This window comes from Calidris pugnax, unplaced genomic scaffold (assembly GCF_001431845.1).
Source record: "Calidris pugnax isolate Ruff unplaced genomic scaffold, ASM143184v1 scaffold133, whole genome shotgun sequence".
Classification (NCBI taxonomy): Eukaryota; Metazoa; Chordata; class Aves; order Charadriiformes; family Scolopacidae; genus Calidris; species Calidris pugnax.
The window spans coordinates 7,255,576-7,271,967 of NW_015090977.1; positions in this window are offsets into that span (position 1 = coordinate 7,255,576).

A 16,392-nucleotide genomic window follows, 5' to 3' on the forward strand; every position below is an offset into this window, starting at 1 on the left:
ATAGAAATGCAGGAGCAGTGTGGAAAGGACACACCACCTCTCAGCAATACTGGTGTGGCCGTGCTGCACTGCCAGGATGCCTTAATACTCCTAAGAGGCTCGTGGCAGTGTCCCAAAATGGCTTTAGAGAGGCTCAGCTTCCTGAGGTTACAGAAGAAAATGTCAAGTGTGGCTCTCCCCTTGCACAGGCTGAGAAAAACCTATCACAATTTAATGCTGGCAGAAAAATAACCAGCCTTGCCCTGTAACAGCTGGACAGAGTGTGCTGGGGTGCTGGCACTGGGAACAACTCCATCCCAGTATGGGAATGGATCAGCCTGCACTGATGGGGTAGCGTGTGGGTCCTGGAGGGAGATGTGCCATTCCTGCTGCTGCCTTATATATATTTCTGGTCCAGGAGAGACTGTTTCCTAACCCCCTTGATGTGTACAGTATAGTTTACATGAAGGGAAGCTGCTTTCCAGCAAGGCATACCTGGAAGAAGCTAGAGGAGCACCTCAGAGTGACATGTAATGCCAACGCGTTGGAGGTCTCTGCATTTGTCTCCAGCCTTGTTCCCTGTATCAGATAAACTGATGCCTCAGAAACAACCCTTGTACTATCTGTCTTAGAAGGCAGTCAGGAAATAGATTTACCAAGTTACATGCATGTTCTCTGAGAAGATAACAAATGCCTTACTCAACAATACATCAAATGAGTGTGTTCTGAGATGGGAAGGCATAGACGCTACCAAAATCTCTACATCAAAGCCCAGCAGATTTCCCTCTCAGCACTGGGATTTCCAGTCAAAGTCCCAAGGAGCTGACAATTACTTGGTGTTAGATCTCAGGTACACTGCCCAGAGACAGAGCTGAAAAGCAGGCAAGCTGTCTTGTGGGTCAAAAGGATGAGCTCGCTGACAGCACACGCTTCTTCTGCGCTATTATCAATATCAAAGCCCCTTACTTCTTTTGTGTTAGCTTTAAAATGGAGAGAGATGCTGCTGCTGCTTTGTTTCACTTCCTTCTACCTTTAAAAAAAAGAAATTTCTCTCCTCTTTGGAGAAGAAATTGGATATTTTCCAGTCTCTGGCTCAATGGATAGTTTTGTAAGTCAGCTCATAGAAATTCCAGCTTTTTCTTTGTAAAACATTGGCTTGGGATCCGTTTGTCCCTGGCGTTACCCACTTCCAAGCTTGCAGGGAGCTGGAAAGAGTGGGGAAGGAGAGGACCAGAATCTCAGGCCTTGTTCCAGTAGCTGGAATCTGCAGTTTGGGTCTGTTTTGAGGTTACACTGTTGTGTAGCTGCCTCTTCCTCCACGGATGTCTGACTTTGCTGTGGGTATAGCAGCTTGTGAGCGTTGGAGATCTGCGTTTACCATCACACCCCCGTGGCAGAGAGCTGTTACCAGCCCTGTTCCTGAAGCAGGGTGCTGCAGCACAGCCTCAGCTTCTGCAGCAAGACTTTGATTGCTGTTTTCAGTTGCCAAAAGTGTGAAAAATCAAGCTTTTATTCTCCATGAGGGCTGTGTTAGGTGGGAGGTTTGCTCTGAGCGGTGGGAAGCGCTGGTTCAGGGTCCTGGTAGGACCCAGCTCTGAACCTCGGGACTGAGCAGGTATCGAAAGGCATAAGTGAATCCATGGAGAAGTTGATGTTTGCCCTGGAAGGGGGTGCCTGGAAAGCAGGTCTGAAGTTTTAACTATTACAGCTGCTTCTTTCTCCTCACTAAAACCTTGTCATCAAACAGTTGGAGATGCAGAGTGTGAGCTTCAGGTTGGGAAGCCCTGGCCACGTCACCTGCAGCTTCACAAGGCCAGGAATGGCAGAGCCGGGCTCCTGCCCCGAAATTTCCCCTTCCCTCAGCCATGGCACGGCTCCACCTGCCCTCTCCTACTGCTGGCCCTTGTGCCTGTGCCATGTCCAGCCCCAGCAGCATCCTCTCCAGCATCCTCCCATCCACCGGGGGAAGTCCCAGCTCCCTGGAGGTTCCTGGTGCCATGACTGGGGTGAGGGAGAGGAGGAGCAGAGCAGAAGAATCTTCCCCACATGGTGGAAGATTTTACCATCCCCTGCCACGTCGTGGCGAGGTCTTGCTCAGGTGACAGTGGCTGGTTGTTTAAATATGAGAGCTTAAGGTTTCCTTTCCACCTGCCAAGCCAATATCAAAGCAGGTTGGAGCCTGGTTTACAGTTACAGTCATTTCCACTGAGCATTCGTGTCCCTAAGGGTAGGGAGATGACAGCAATTTTCCATCTGATGACAATCCTCAGCACCAGTCTCAAAAATGCCAACTGTAATTAAAATTTGTATATGTTTTCAAGGGTAATATTCCTTATTCTCTTGTTGACAATTGCTGCTTCAAGCTCCTAGGCTTAACTAAATAGGAGCAGTTTGTCTTTAAATGGCAAGTTTCTTCTTTCCCTAGTCACTGATTTGTGGCTACGTTTAGGAATGGCACGGTTTTAATTGCATGATCCTTATTTTTTCTTTCCCTAATGTTTTTCTAGGCCCCTTTAATAACCAGCATTTACTAAAAATTCTGAGAGCTCAGGGGAAAATAAAAAAAAATCCATTCACTTTATTATTCTTGTAGCAGACACAGTCCAAAAGCCCTTTTCTGTGACAGTGTCAATAATTGTTTAATCCATATAAAACAAGCTGCTTTAAACACTCTCTCCGTTGAGAAAACGGCAGTCTGTGTTCTCTGGTCATTAAAGATGAGACAAACCCTCCTGGGTGTGTGGCTGCAGCTCAGCGCCTGCTCGGTGACACCATGCAAACAGGACACCATCGGTGGCTGACATGGACACTGAGGTTTGCTCGTGGCCAATAATTCAGCAGAAAAAAAAAAAAAAAAATCTAAGATGAGCATGTTGTATTGAATATTCTGGAGTGTTTATTTTGGGTGGCTGGGGAGAAATGACTGCTGGAAGTGTTGGTGGGTGAGAAGCTCATCATGAGCCGGCAGTGCGCGCTGGCAGCCCAGAAAGCCAACCCCATCTTGGGCTGCATCAAGAGAAGTGTGGCCAGCAGGTCATGGGGAGGTGATTCTGCCCCTCTGCTCTGGTGAGACCTCACCTGGAGCTCTGTGTCCAGCTCTGAAGTCCTCAACGCAGGAGGGACATGGACCTGTTGGAACGGGTCCAGCGGAGGGCCATGAAGATGCTCAGAGGGATGGAGCCCCTCTGCTGTGAGGACAGGCTGAGAGAGCTGGGGTTGTTCAGCCTGGAGAAGAGAAGGCTCCGGGGAGACCTTATAGCAGCCTTCTAATATCTGAAGGGAGCTACAGGAGAGCTGGGGAGGGACTCTTTGTCAGGGAGTGCAGTGACAGGACAAGGGGTAATGGTTTTAAATTGGAAGAGGGGAGATTTAGATTGGATATTAGGAAGAAATTCTTTGGTGTGAGGGTGGTGAGAGCCTGGCCCAGGTTGCCCAGAGAAGCTGTGGCTGCCCCATCCCTGGAGGGGTTCAAGGCCAGGTTGGAGGGGGCTTGGAGCAACCTGGTCTGGTGGGAGGTGTCCCTGCCCAGGGCAGGGGGTTGGAACTGGATGATCTTTAAGGTCCCTTCCAACTCTAACCATTCTACGATTCTCTTAATAAGTATGGTGGGCACATTTGCAGCACATCGGCAGATCCCAATGCTCATTTGAAGGTGATTATGGTGGGCACATTTACAGCATACCGGCAGATCCCAATGCTCATTTGAAGGTGATGGGTGTTGAAGTGATGGATGGGCTCGTTCCAGCTGCCAGGCTTTGGATCAGGTATTGCACCCACAGAGTGTGGGAGGTGAACGTGCATGAGCCATTGAAGGCAATTCTCCATCTGAGGTGGGTAACCCAACGTGGACGTGGGCAGCTAAGTGGAAAGTAAGAGGGTTATAGAGGCGTCCGGCAAAAGCCACTTCTTATGGCACAATCATTCAGGAATATACGCTATAATTAAGTCTGACTTGCCTGGTACTTTACAGAGTGTGGGAGGTGAACGTGCATGAGCCATTGAAGGCAATTCTCCATCTGAGGTGGGTAACCCAACGTGGCACAGTGCGGGAGGTGAATGTGCATGAGCCATTGAAAGCAGTTCTCCATCTGAGGTGGGTAACCCAACGTGGACGTGGGCAGCTAAGTGGAAAGTAAGAGGGTTTTAGAGGCATCCCGGCAAAAGCCACTTTTTATGGCAGAATCATTCAGGAATATATGCTATAATTAAGTCTGACTTGCCTGGTACTTCTGCAGCTTGTGCAGTGACACGTGAGCACTTGTTGAACGTAAGAGTGTCACCACAGGGGAGCAGGGGCTTTGCTGAGATTGTGTTTTCCCTTCCAGAGCTGTCTGCATTTTAGTAGAGTTCTTCACAGAAACATTTCCTTGCAAAATTATTGGAGTTTTCCATAATAATTAGTAGTGATGTGATTTAGTTAATCATATTAAATGAATCCATAGGTGAAACTCTGATCTGGACTGAGCTTTGGCAGTCCAGTCCACTGCTCAGTGCGTGTGCTCTCCTCACAGAGCTCACCAGACCCAGACTGTGGTCCATATATAGAATTACAGAATCCTAGAACCGTCTAGGTTGGAAAAGACCCTTGGGATCATCGAGTCCAACCATCAACCCTACTCTACAAAGTCCTCCCCTACACCATATCCCCCACCACCACATCTAAACGACATATTAAACACATCCAGGGATGGTGACTCAACCACCTCCCTGGGCAGCCTGTTCCAATGCCCGACCACTCTTTCTGTGAAAAATTCTTTCCTAATGTTCAGTCTAAACCTCCCCTGTTGGAGCTTGAAGCCACTCCCTCTCGAAACGAAGCTGGTAAAGGGCCTGGAGCATCAATCTTGTGAAGAGCGGTTCAAGGAGATGGGACTGTTTAGTTTGAGGAAGAGGAGGCTGAGGGGAAACCTCATCACTCTCTACAACTACTTGAAAGGACACTGTAGAGAGGTTGGTGCTGGTCTCTTCTCACAGGTAATTAGTGACAGAACGAGAGGGAACGGCTTCAAGCTCCAACAGGGTATAGCATCATGCTTCATGCCGTGTTTGAGAAGCCTTGGATCAGCACTGTGTCGAGGCCTGTTTTCTGTCATTAGATTTGCATCTATTATAATTGATTAGAACATTTTATGTTAAAGGACCTCAAATTAGTTTCCAAACCACTGGGCAGTCTGTTTTCCAAACAGACATGTCCCTCAAACATCTTAAGGAGGAGCAGACTTGTTTAGTGAGAAAAGGAAACGCTCTACACCAGTTCAGTGGGGCTGGGGTGAGAGCAATTTGAGGGCTGAGCTAGGGGTCAGAGATCCAGGTACTGGACTTGCAGGACCCCCTGGAGAGTGTCCCTAGAGTACAGTTGTCTCTACAGATCAAACCTTCAACACTCTGCTTCTGTCTTCTCCTCCAGTCAGATGAACCAGGCCCAGCCCATGCTGAAATTTGCTGTTTATTTTGGGATTTTCCCAGTGCACGCCTGTCGCAGCCATGTGATGGGTGAGCTCATCTGGGGGCTTGGTTTTCCTTCAGCCTGCTCAGCAAGGGGATCTCAATCCCTCTGCTGTGGGTAACTGAGCCACCTCTAGCAAATACTGGGTGCAGGGACACTTGGCCCATCTGCTTTAAGATTTTATATATTTTTTTGGCCTTCTTGAAGCCAAGCTCGGGCAGGTCAGGGCCTGTGGAGGGATAAAGCAGCCCGTGCTGGTGCAGTGGGATTACAGACCCCACCGGGCAGTTGTGACCTGGGTGGCACACAACTGGGTCCATCGTTGAGATCCTTGAGAGGCACAAAGCGACCTTTGCGTCCATGGGCTGCGCTGAGGGACAGCACGTGTTTTGTACAGACTTGGTGTGGGTGAGATTAAGTTCGTTCTCTTTCTGGTTCCTGTGTAATTTTGCCCAAATCCCTGCACCCCCCTGAGCCTGTTTTCCATTTGGAGTCGGGATTAGCAGTATTTCCCTTTCCCACTCTGACTGTAGGCTCCAGTAAGAAATGACTCTTGTTTTGCATATAAACCACATACATTTTGCATGCAGTCCCTGGTACAGTCAGGCCTTATCTTACATGAGACATCTGATGTATCAGATTATAGATGATAAATACCCATAACGACAAGGCCGTGTTTCCTTGAAGTCTGGGTGCATACTGATGTGGGTACCAGGGCTGCTCAGCACCTTCCAAAATTCATTACAGTGGTTTCTAGCGGCTTCCAAATCTTTTTTCTTCTCTGTCTCCCTGCATACTCTGCATGGCGTGGGGCATCAAGCATGAAAAATATGCAGCCTAAGCTAAATAACCTTATTTCCTCTGATTTCGTATAATCAGGAGATGCCACCCTTCCAATCCAGGAGTAAATGAGAGAGTCTGTTTTTCTTTGTAAGTGTATTTTGAGCTTTATTGTTTAATATTAAAGCTGCGTTGTGAAAAGTGGCCCATAAATGGCTAATAAAAGCAGCGTTTACAGCTTGTAAAGTGCATCAGGACTTTGCCCTGGTTTGCCTAGGGAGATTTATGTTTGTGCTCACTGTCTGAGGTTTAAGAACTGCACATGGTATTTTTTTTTTTTGGTCCCATTAAACATGATGGCATGGACAAACATCTCCTCTGATTGACTCTGTTGGATGATGCCAAAGTGTTGCCAGGAGGAGGAAGAGGAGCTCTGCGGCTCTGCTCCTTCCTCAGCACCGGGGTAAGGACGCAGGGCTTGCAGATGGCTCTGCCACAGTCTGTCCCCAGACTGCCACGGTCTGTCCCCACACTGCCACACAGCACGGGTGACTCGGTGATGATTTATTTAACACCTAGGAAGCCCTGAGTGTAAAACGACCTGCTCGTTGTACTCCTGCGAGTGTGGGCAGCAGAAATACCAGCTTTATCCGGGGACCTTCCCATTGCCTCCACCTCCCTCAGTTCTGTCTGTAGTGACTTCACTGATGCTATGCAGATTTTTTTTTTTTTGCCTTTTCCCCACTCATTTTCTTCCTTTTTGAAGAAGTTAAGGGAAAAAGGCTGAGCCTGCAGTCTGTTTCTTATCTGGTGATAACGCTGGAGCTGCAGTTATCCCTTTCAATCACCTTTTGTAATTGTGGACAAGTCTAACTAGAAAACTAGATAAAAATGTGGGTTATTTTAACTGACCAATGGTATCTGTGAAATATTACTCTTGATTTCCTTCTAACCTCAGGGAAAAGGGTTAAGCATGTAGGTAGTGTAGATCTTGGACCTGGCAGTTCAAACTTTGAGGACAAACCTGGCTCAAGTTTGGAGCTCAAGGATTTGTGAAACAGATCTGGTCAGGATTTCTTGTAAGAGGCACTCTGGATATAGGGAATGCAACCGATGTTTACTGCAGTACAAAGTGACTGGCTGACAAGCTATTCTCAAGATACGTGGAGATAAACAGCTTTTCTATCTGCCAGAAAAATCCCACGTGAAGATATTTAGTGGTTGGAAGCAGAAACTAAAGGCATCCAAGTCCTGAAACTGCTTCCCTATTAGTCAGTGGATTCCCTGTCATAGATACTGATGACTGTCCCTGCTCCCCAACAGACACACACGTGCTTGAAGTCAACCTTGCAGGGAGCGTTCATAACTGAAGATCTTTGGTTTGTTTTCACACAGAACCTTCACACGGGCTCTTGTAACCATCGAAACCCTGCACTGTAAAATTCTCAAGTACTTGTGCACCCTGAGCTGGGGCTTTGATGAATATTTTGACAGCTCTGGACATTCACAGCTTTAAATTTCTCTGTTCTCAGTCTCTGATGTAGGATGCTCATCGCACATGAAGCGATGGGGAAGGCATTGCCCCTCCAGATATTTTTGTAGCAGGCGAGTATTTGAATATAATGGTGAGGTGTGATGCTATAACCCCAGATTGCTGCCTAACCTGTTGTATTTAGCAGCAAATAAAGCTGCCATACAGTGATATACTTAGACCTAATGCATGCTCTTTAATTATAAAATCTGCCTTAAGGTTTGTGTTTGTTTCTTTGCCTCTCTGAGACGTACATAAAGCAGTGCGGGTCCAAGCACATACCCTGCTGGCTCATAAGGGGTGACCCTGGCCACTGACTTTGCCCTTATAACAGTTCATTATATTGTCCAGCATTTTTGAGCCCGAGTAAGTGAGATTTATAGGTTGCCTGGGGATAATCATTTCAACAAGAAAGATCAATGATATGCAAGTCAGTGGAAGGAGCAGCAAGTTCCAATAGCTGCCTTGTTAGAAGGCATCAAACATCTTCATAATTGTTCCTTGTTAGAAGGCATCAAACATCTTCATAAACTATTTAAAGGTAGAAATTATCATTAACCTTTGCTGCAGCCAGTTACATTCAGGCAGTCAATGCCATTTAACAGGAGTCAGGGTGACACCCAGTTAGGGTGTGCAGGGATGCGGGAATGTTAATGCTTTGAAGTAATTGTCACACTGGGTCTGTTGTGGAGGAGGTGTTCGACAAAGAAGCTGGACATGCTGACCTCAAACGAGCTCTAAGAGCTTGCTTAGAACTGAATTCATAGAATCATAGAATCATCTAGGTTGGAAGGGACCTTCAAGATCATCTAGTCCAACCATCAACCCAACTCTGACAAAAAGCCCATCACTAAACCATGTCCCTCAGCACCGTGTCAACCCATCTTTTGAATGCTTCCAGGGATGGTGACTCCATCACTTCTCTGAGCAGCCCATTCCAAGGCTTGATAACCCTTTCAATGTAAAAATTTTTCCTAATATCCAACCTGAACCTCCCCTAGTGCAACTTGAGGCCCTAAATTGCAGCTGTATCGCTTTAAATCCAGCTCAAACTAACGTTCCTTTTCTACCTCCTTTAGTTAATTATGACTATTTTTAAGGGTGCGTGAAAGCATTTCATTTTTCCTACGGGAGAAGTCATGACCCAGATTCCTCCTCACAGGGGTGGCAGAAGAGCTGCTTGTTCGGGCCCTGCTTGTTTGAAACCACCTTGAGGAGCTGAGGTCCCCATCCCTCCCCCAGCCACTTGCAGCTCTACCACGGTCCGTCCCTCGGTGCTTGTGCTTTAAAGCTGGGCTGTAGCGCTCGCTGCCGCGCTCCCAGTGTTATCTGTTGTTGACAATCTCAGTCCCTCCTCTGCTCCTCCCGCCCTCTCTGATGCTGAATCGATGACATTTTCCCTCAGCTGCCTGCATTTGGTGTTTTACTGCCGACTGCATGTGGTCCTCTCATTTTAATCACTTCTGCTGTGTCTAGCGCTGTACGCTCTATAATGTTTCGGAGACTGCTTGCAATTAAAATAGAAAAATAAGTCATACATTACATTACATTACAACCCAGTCGATCCCCGCGTATTATAATTCATGCGGCTTTATACGCTGAGCTTTCCAAGTGGTTTATAGCCCACGTAAGAATAACGAAACCCCGAGGGGCAGAGGAAAGGCGAGGGAGGAATATTGTCTTTCTCGGTTCCTGGAAGGCATCGTTTCCTGGTGCTTGCTTTATTTTTCCAATTCCTTTGCTCTTGAAAGAAAATGTCAACAGACTTAACTTTTCATCTCCTGGTTTCCAGGGGACTCAATGTAATGAGGCTCCTTGTTGAGGAAGGGCTCTGGCTGCACCGAGCGATCTCAACTATATTTGGGGCATTTTAGCACATTTAGGCATTTTAAAGGTTTGTAACCATTTTAACAAGCTTTGGACCGGGGAGGGAGGGACAAATCAGGTACAATTTTGAGTATTCTGGCTTCAGATCAGCAAGACACTTAAGCGTGTGCTTAATTTTAAGCACTGCAATAGTTCTGCCCGTAAAAAACAGGGACAAAATGTTGTCCAGCCATCCTGCTGAGTAATCCTAACAATTATTTCTTGTTTTGTTTTTTCCTCAGTCCGCCTTTCCCCCCACAAGCTCTTTTAGGCGGTCTCAAAGAGAGAGCACAGAAAAGCTGAAATGAAACAGCTCATGCAGGGAAGCACAAGCAACATGGGGAATTCTTGTTTAGAAATCCAAGCAGCAGATTTCCATTATTATGAATACTGGCTGAATTCACTTGTGACAATATACAACATTTAATTTACATGTAAAGTGACAAATTAAAATCTGAAATTCCCTGTTTTGTTCTCTGAGCGGAATGTAACATGACAAGCCCTGCAGAATGCCTCCGCGCTGCCCCAGTGGCACAAGGCTGGTCGTTGCTGCAGCCTATTCTGAATGTGACAGAGCTTTTAGCAGCACATGGAAACGCTCGACCCACGTACTCAGAGGTGTTTGGGTGTCTAAATCTCATCTGGGTTTGGTGCTTCTAAGAATTTGGTCCCTAGATCCTGGGAATGGGGCTGAAATACAGCTGCACTTTGCAGGAAGATCAGAAAAGTCACTTCACAGAATCACAGAATGAGATGGGGTTGGAAGGGACCTCTGGAGATCATCCCGTTCTGCCAAAGCAGGTCCACCCAGAGCAGGTCCCACAGGAAGGTGTCCAGGTGGGGTTTGAATGTCTCCAGAGAAGGAGACTCCACCACTTCTCTGGGCAGCCTCTTCCAGGGCTCTGCCACCCTCACAGGAAAGAAGTTCCTCCTCATGTTTAGGTGGAACTTCTTACACTCAAGTTTGTGCCCATTTCCTCTTGTCCTGTCAGGACTTGTAGTAGCCACTACTTGTAGTAGCAAGGGAGATAAATATTTGTCATTCCCATGTGGTGTAACACCGTGTGAGTGGCTGCGTTTAGTTTAGGGTGGAAGTCGGGCAGGACCAGTCTGTGGTCGTGGCTGATGGTTCAAAGGAGGAGTGGACCAACAGTGACCGTACAGAGCTGCCCTTCCCAGTGTCGCCTTCCCAGCTTGCAGGAATTTCACTGAATTTCACTGAATTTCTAGAGTTGGAAGGGACCATAGAGATCATCTAGTCCAACTCCCCTGCTGAAGCAGGATTGCCTAGAGCTTGTCAGAGCATGTTACTCAGGAGCATCCAGGTGGGTCTTGAAAATCTCCAAAGAAGGGGACTCCACACCCTCCCTGGGCAGCCTGTTCCAGGGCTCTGTCACCCTCACCGTGAAAAAGTTTTTCCTCATATTCAAGTGGAACCCTTTATGCTCCAACTTGTGCCCATTGCCCCTTGTCCTCTCACTGGCAACCGCTGAAAAGAGTCTGGTTCCCTCCTCCCTCAGCCCGCCCTTGAGATACTTGTAGGCACTAATAAGGAAGGAGGGTTTGAGCACATCCTGGACTGGAGGTTCTTTCTGCATCTTTGCATTCATATCCCTGATGGTGCTGCTTTTGTAAAGCTGATCCATACCTTTCATCAACTTTGCGGCTTTTCTTAGTGTCTTTTCCCGTTCCAGTGTCTTTCTTTTCATTGGGAAGATCATAGTAGCACAGAGTACTCAAGACAGGCCCGAGTGGTGGTATCTCAATTCGGTGGTGGCTGAGGGAAAGAGGTATGTTTGTCTGTGCAGCAAAGAAATTTGTGTATATCGCTGTGTCTGGTGGGCTGTGTGTTGGAAACAGCCGCTTGGCTCTTGACTGGTATGGACATCTCCGACTGGTTTGTAGAAATTTCCCTGGTCCACTGTTTGGTCCAGCCTTTTGGTTCATTGCCACCATTACTACTAACTCCCTGGTTATTGCAAACTCAGAGAATCCTCTCTTGCTGTGCTTGAAAAACAGCCAAAACAAGAGTAATGCTCGCACCTGCACCAATCCACTTTTTACCCTCAAATCACCTCTCTTTCCTGCTTGCTTGTTTCCCAGCCTGCTGTGTGGAGGCACAGGAGAATACCCCGCCGTTGCTGGAGCAGTTCGGTTTCGACTCTGGCAAGTTCAGGGCACGGAGAGGTGCCATTGTTCATTTGTTATAGCAGCAAACAGCATCAGCCCAGCTGACACTTGCATCCGTGAGCGCTTTCCTCTGTAGGAATTCACAAAGCAATTGCTTAATCTTTTCTGACACTCTTTTGGTGTTTAAACAAAAAACTACTGGCTTATTCCCATTCCCAGGCACTGTGATGGAGAGGCCTGGAGAATTAACGTGTTGATGAACTCCTTTGTTTTAAATGATTGCAGTAGAACATAACAGAGAGTAGTTTTAACTAGGCTAAATGAAACCTAAGTTTTCTGAGTGATCCTGATGTCTTTTTTAAAGAAACATTAATAGCAGCTGCTCGCTGCCCTCCAAGGCATGGCAGACTGAGCTGCTCACAAGTGCTGTCTCTGTTGAACTAAATTCTGTCTTCTGTGGGCTCAGCTCCTTCTCCTGATCCGTGGCCCACTGAATTTGGTAGGAAATATTCCCATGACATGGGATGGGACATCCTGAATGTCCCCTGGAGCAGAAAGAGTTGAGAAACTCCCTTCATTCGACCATCATGGGTCAGGTCAGCTGGCAAAGAGAAGGGAGACAACCCTGATCACTCCCAAACCCGGAGCACAGGTACAATTGCAGGTCTCAATATTCCTGCTTTCCCTCTATTCCTCAAACCAGACTTTCTGGAAAAGCTCAGAAGAAGTGGTGCCATATGCCAGTGTGAGGAGCCATGCGGAGTTATGTTCCGGGCTGATGATCCCCAAATTCCCCTGTAAAGCAGGGAGGCAGAGGCTCTGCTGTCTGTGCCCAGCCCTGTGCTCACAGGACATGGACCTGTTGGAATAGGTCCAGCAGAGGAGGCCACGGAGATGCTGGGAAGGGCTGGAGCCCCTCTGCTGTGAGGACAGGCTGAGAGAGTTGGGGGGGTTCAGCCTGGAGAAGAGAAGGCTCCGGGGAGACCTTTGAGCCCCTTCCAGTCCCTCAAGGGGCTCCAGGAAAGCTGGGGAGGGACTCGTGATCAGGGAGGGGAGCCATAGGATGAGGGGGAAGGGTTTTACACTGAAAGAGGGGAGATTTAGATGAGATATTAGGAAGAAATTGGCTGGTATAAGGGTGGTGAGAGCCTGGCCCAGGTTTCCCAGAGAAGCTGTGGCTGCCCCATCCCTGGAGGGGTTCAAGGCCGGGCTGGAGGGGGCTTGGAGCAACCTGGGCTGGTGGGAGGTGTCCCTGCCCAGGGCAGGGGGTTGGAACTGGATGATCTTTAAGGTCCTTTCCAACCCAAACTATTCTATGACTCTAGGTTACCCTTTCTCAGGGCAATAGTGTCCACAAGAAGCAGCTTGACAGCGTGTCCGGGAGTGCAAACCCTCGTGTCTCACACTGCACAAGAGACTTCAGAGCAAAGGAGGGTGGATAGGAGCTGTGCCAGCTATCTGATGACCTTTATGTTAAACTGTGTTCACATTCACAACCCTCAGATGCAGGCTGAGTGAACCAAACGCTCCTCCCCGGGGCTGTATGTTGTGCCACACTCCCACTGCAGCCATCTTGAAAAGCAAATATGTTTTGGGTTTGTTTTGTTCTGCTTCGTTCCTGCTGATACCAAATGCCAGCACTAGGCACAGGGAGTGCTGCAGGGAGAAGCCAACAGCTAACGCTGAAGGATGATTCTGGAGGTAGCACGCTCACAAGATGATGGTTAATAACATTTTGCAGCAAAAAAGATCTTCTCTAGCACACAGTGCCTAGCGTGGAAGTGATTTTCCAGAGCAGGCAGGGTGGGAAGAGTAGCAGTGGAGGGCGTTTGAGCTCTTGTTCTGCAAGCAGGAGGATTTCTTGATTCGGTAATAGATGGTGATATAGAGGTTGCTTCCCAAAATAATGTTGTGTGATACTGTGTGGGGCAGGGACAGCGTTTCAGAACTCTGCTGCTAGCAGCAGGAGGGGAAATCACTGCAGGCCACTGGAGATGTGGGGCTGTGCAAACTGGGCTAGGGCTAGCGTGGCTCAGAGACAGGCTACAGACACCACAAACTCCACTGGACTTTCTGTAGCCCTGCTCCTGCCAGAGTCAGCAGTAAAACACCCATTGGTTGCAGGTGGGAGAGGATCAGACAGATGCCGAGGCCTTTTGAAAACCCTGCCTGCTCTCTCAGGACTCTTCCAGCATTGCTTTGTCAAAGGTTTCTGTTTGCTTCCCGTTTCTCTTTGTGCTGCTGTAAGCAGTCCTGGTGGGACAGGTCTTTCTGCAAACCCTGCAGTCTGTGATGCAGCTTTGCAGAAGGAGCCCATGGGCTGGCGGCACCTCATGAGCCTTTTTCACCCCCTGACCTTCCTCTGCTCTCCACTCAGCCCTTCATTCCCCCTCCTCCCCAGGGCTTGCCCTGCTCCCACAACAACGTAAGAAGCCATGAGATTGCAAAGTCACAGCAGGGACATCGAGCTGACACACATGGGTACACAGCCACGCGACACACAACACCCTGCTCTCATCCAGCTCCAAATTACAAGGGTCACACGCTGGAGCAACCCCCTCAGCAGCACAGTCACTTTCTGATCTGAGGAGAAGGGAGATGATATTTCTGTGTGAGAAATACAAAGGAAAGATGTTAAAAACAAACACAAAACCCAAAAGAGCAAGCTCAAGACTCCCGGTCCAGGTTTCCCTGCCTGTTCCAGGTTGCCCAACCCACTGCAAATCTCCCCCCCACAGTGATTGATGCTCAGGGTGCCTATTCAATCCAGAAGCATCCAGAGCTCCTAAAAGAGGAGTGTTTTGATGGTGATACCCATTTATAAACACAGTGTGGATATGAGGAGCAGCCCCTTGCAGCAGAGCTGGAGGGAAGCTTCCCGACAGGGGAGCCCGCAGGGGCTGAGCTCTGCCGAGGGAGGAGAGGCAGCAGCCAAGGCACAGCGAGCTCTTATCCTGCTGGGTGACTATTTTTAAAATCTGAGTTGGTGATTCAGATTAGCATCCTAGGGCTTTACCTCTGCTGAAGGATTTCCCCCGCATGAAAATGGAGCCTGGGTTTTCTCACGTTATGCAGAATTGCCCCTCTGGTACAGGAAGGTCGTGGCTGTTTAAGGTTGATGTCCTGGAAGGGAAACGTTACACAAGGAAGGTCTGTAGGTGAAAAAGAGCAAGTGGTACCCACACCACTGCCGACCAACCTGGGGAAAACCTACTATTTCAGCCTTTGTTCGAAGAGGAATGATTATCCAGCACACCCTTTGTTTTTTAGGCAAGATTGGGGGCCTGGATTCAACCTCACAACAGCCCCCCTGCGCATGGGGGTTACAGAGATGCTCGAGGGAAGCTGTGGTATGTTAGAGCAGTATCCCAGGCTGGTACAAACCTTCTGGGCTCTGCGAGGCCCTGATGCATCCCCAAAGGGGGCTGTGAGGTGCAGTGCAGGATGTCATTCTGGCTTGGCAGCACAGCCCGTGGGGGTTCCTGGTGGTCCCGGTGCCCTTCGGCAGCAGAACCACTTGAATTAGTGATTATTGAAACGGCCGCCGTGTCGGTACACAATATTATTAGCCTACACAAGCCTTGTTGCAGGGCGTATGTAGATGATAGGAAATGCTGGGATAAGGCTGTGTTAATCAGGGGTATTCAGAGAGCTAACACATCCCTCCTTGCGCGGGCGGTGATGTTGGATGTGTTACCCTCTGAGGTTCATAGAACAGCAGCGGTAGCAACGTGCTGTTCCCGCTTCACTGAGAGGCTGTGGATTTAATTTCTGCTGCTAAGTAGTGCTATTTGCAAACCCGTGGAGGGTACAGAGCAGATTTCTAGGACATGGGCTTGTATATATTCATTCTTTTCATCTGATGCTCAGGACCTTAGGGTATAGTGTAGTCCTGTGTACCTTTGTGCAGTACCCTTTGCTCGACAAGCGAGGCGAGAAGATGAGCCAAAGGTTTTGGCACTGATCTGGATTTGGGAGACACAGGTTTAATTCCCTATCCTTAACGCAGACTTCTGGTGACAAAATCTTGCATAATAAAAACCTTCGGGAAGTGAGTTTCAGCAAGAGTGACACAGAAACTGCAAAAAAAAAAAGCATTTGCAAAAGGTACAAAACATCCTACGGCTCTTGGTTGTTAAACTCCATGGGTTGTATCTTGCCCAGAGGTCTGTGGAGCTTGTGTGTGTGTGTGTGTGTGTGTGTGTGTACGCCTGGCCCTCTGGTCTGTTCAGCTGCAAACGGTCTGAATACTGAAGCTGGACGTTTTTGGCTGCGTGGATCAAATAGCGATGGTTGTGACTGCAAATTAGTAAAAGAGGGGGGAAAGTAAGAACATAAAAGGCTGTTTTTCAAGCACTGGCTACCAGAATCTCTTCCCAGGGTGGAGGTGGGTCAGGCAGGGCAGCAGCAGGGTCAGGAGAGATCCTCCTGGGACATCTCTGTTCCTGTCCCGGTACAGAGGAGTTCACACGACGCCTGCACCCAGGGAGCGGTGGGAACTCTGACCAGATATGGCCTGATGGTCCATTTATTTCTTTATTTATTTATTTCCCAAACTCTAGAGACCCTCTAAAATAATTTCCCACCATGGCTGTAATCCTTTCTCCGGGCAGCCGGCTCTAACTTAATTTTCAAGGATGATCTCCTCTTCAGAGGCAGC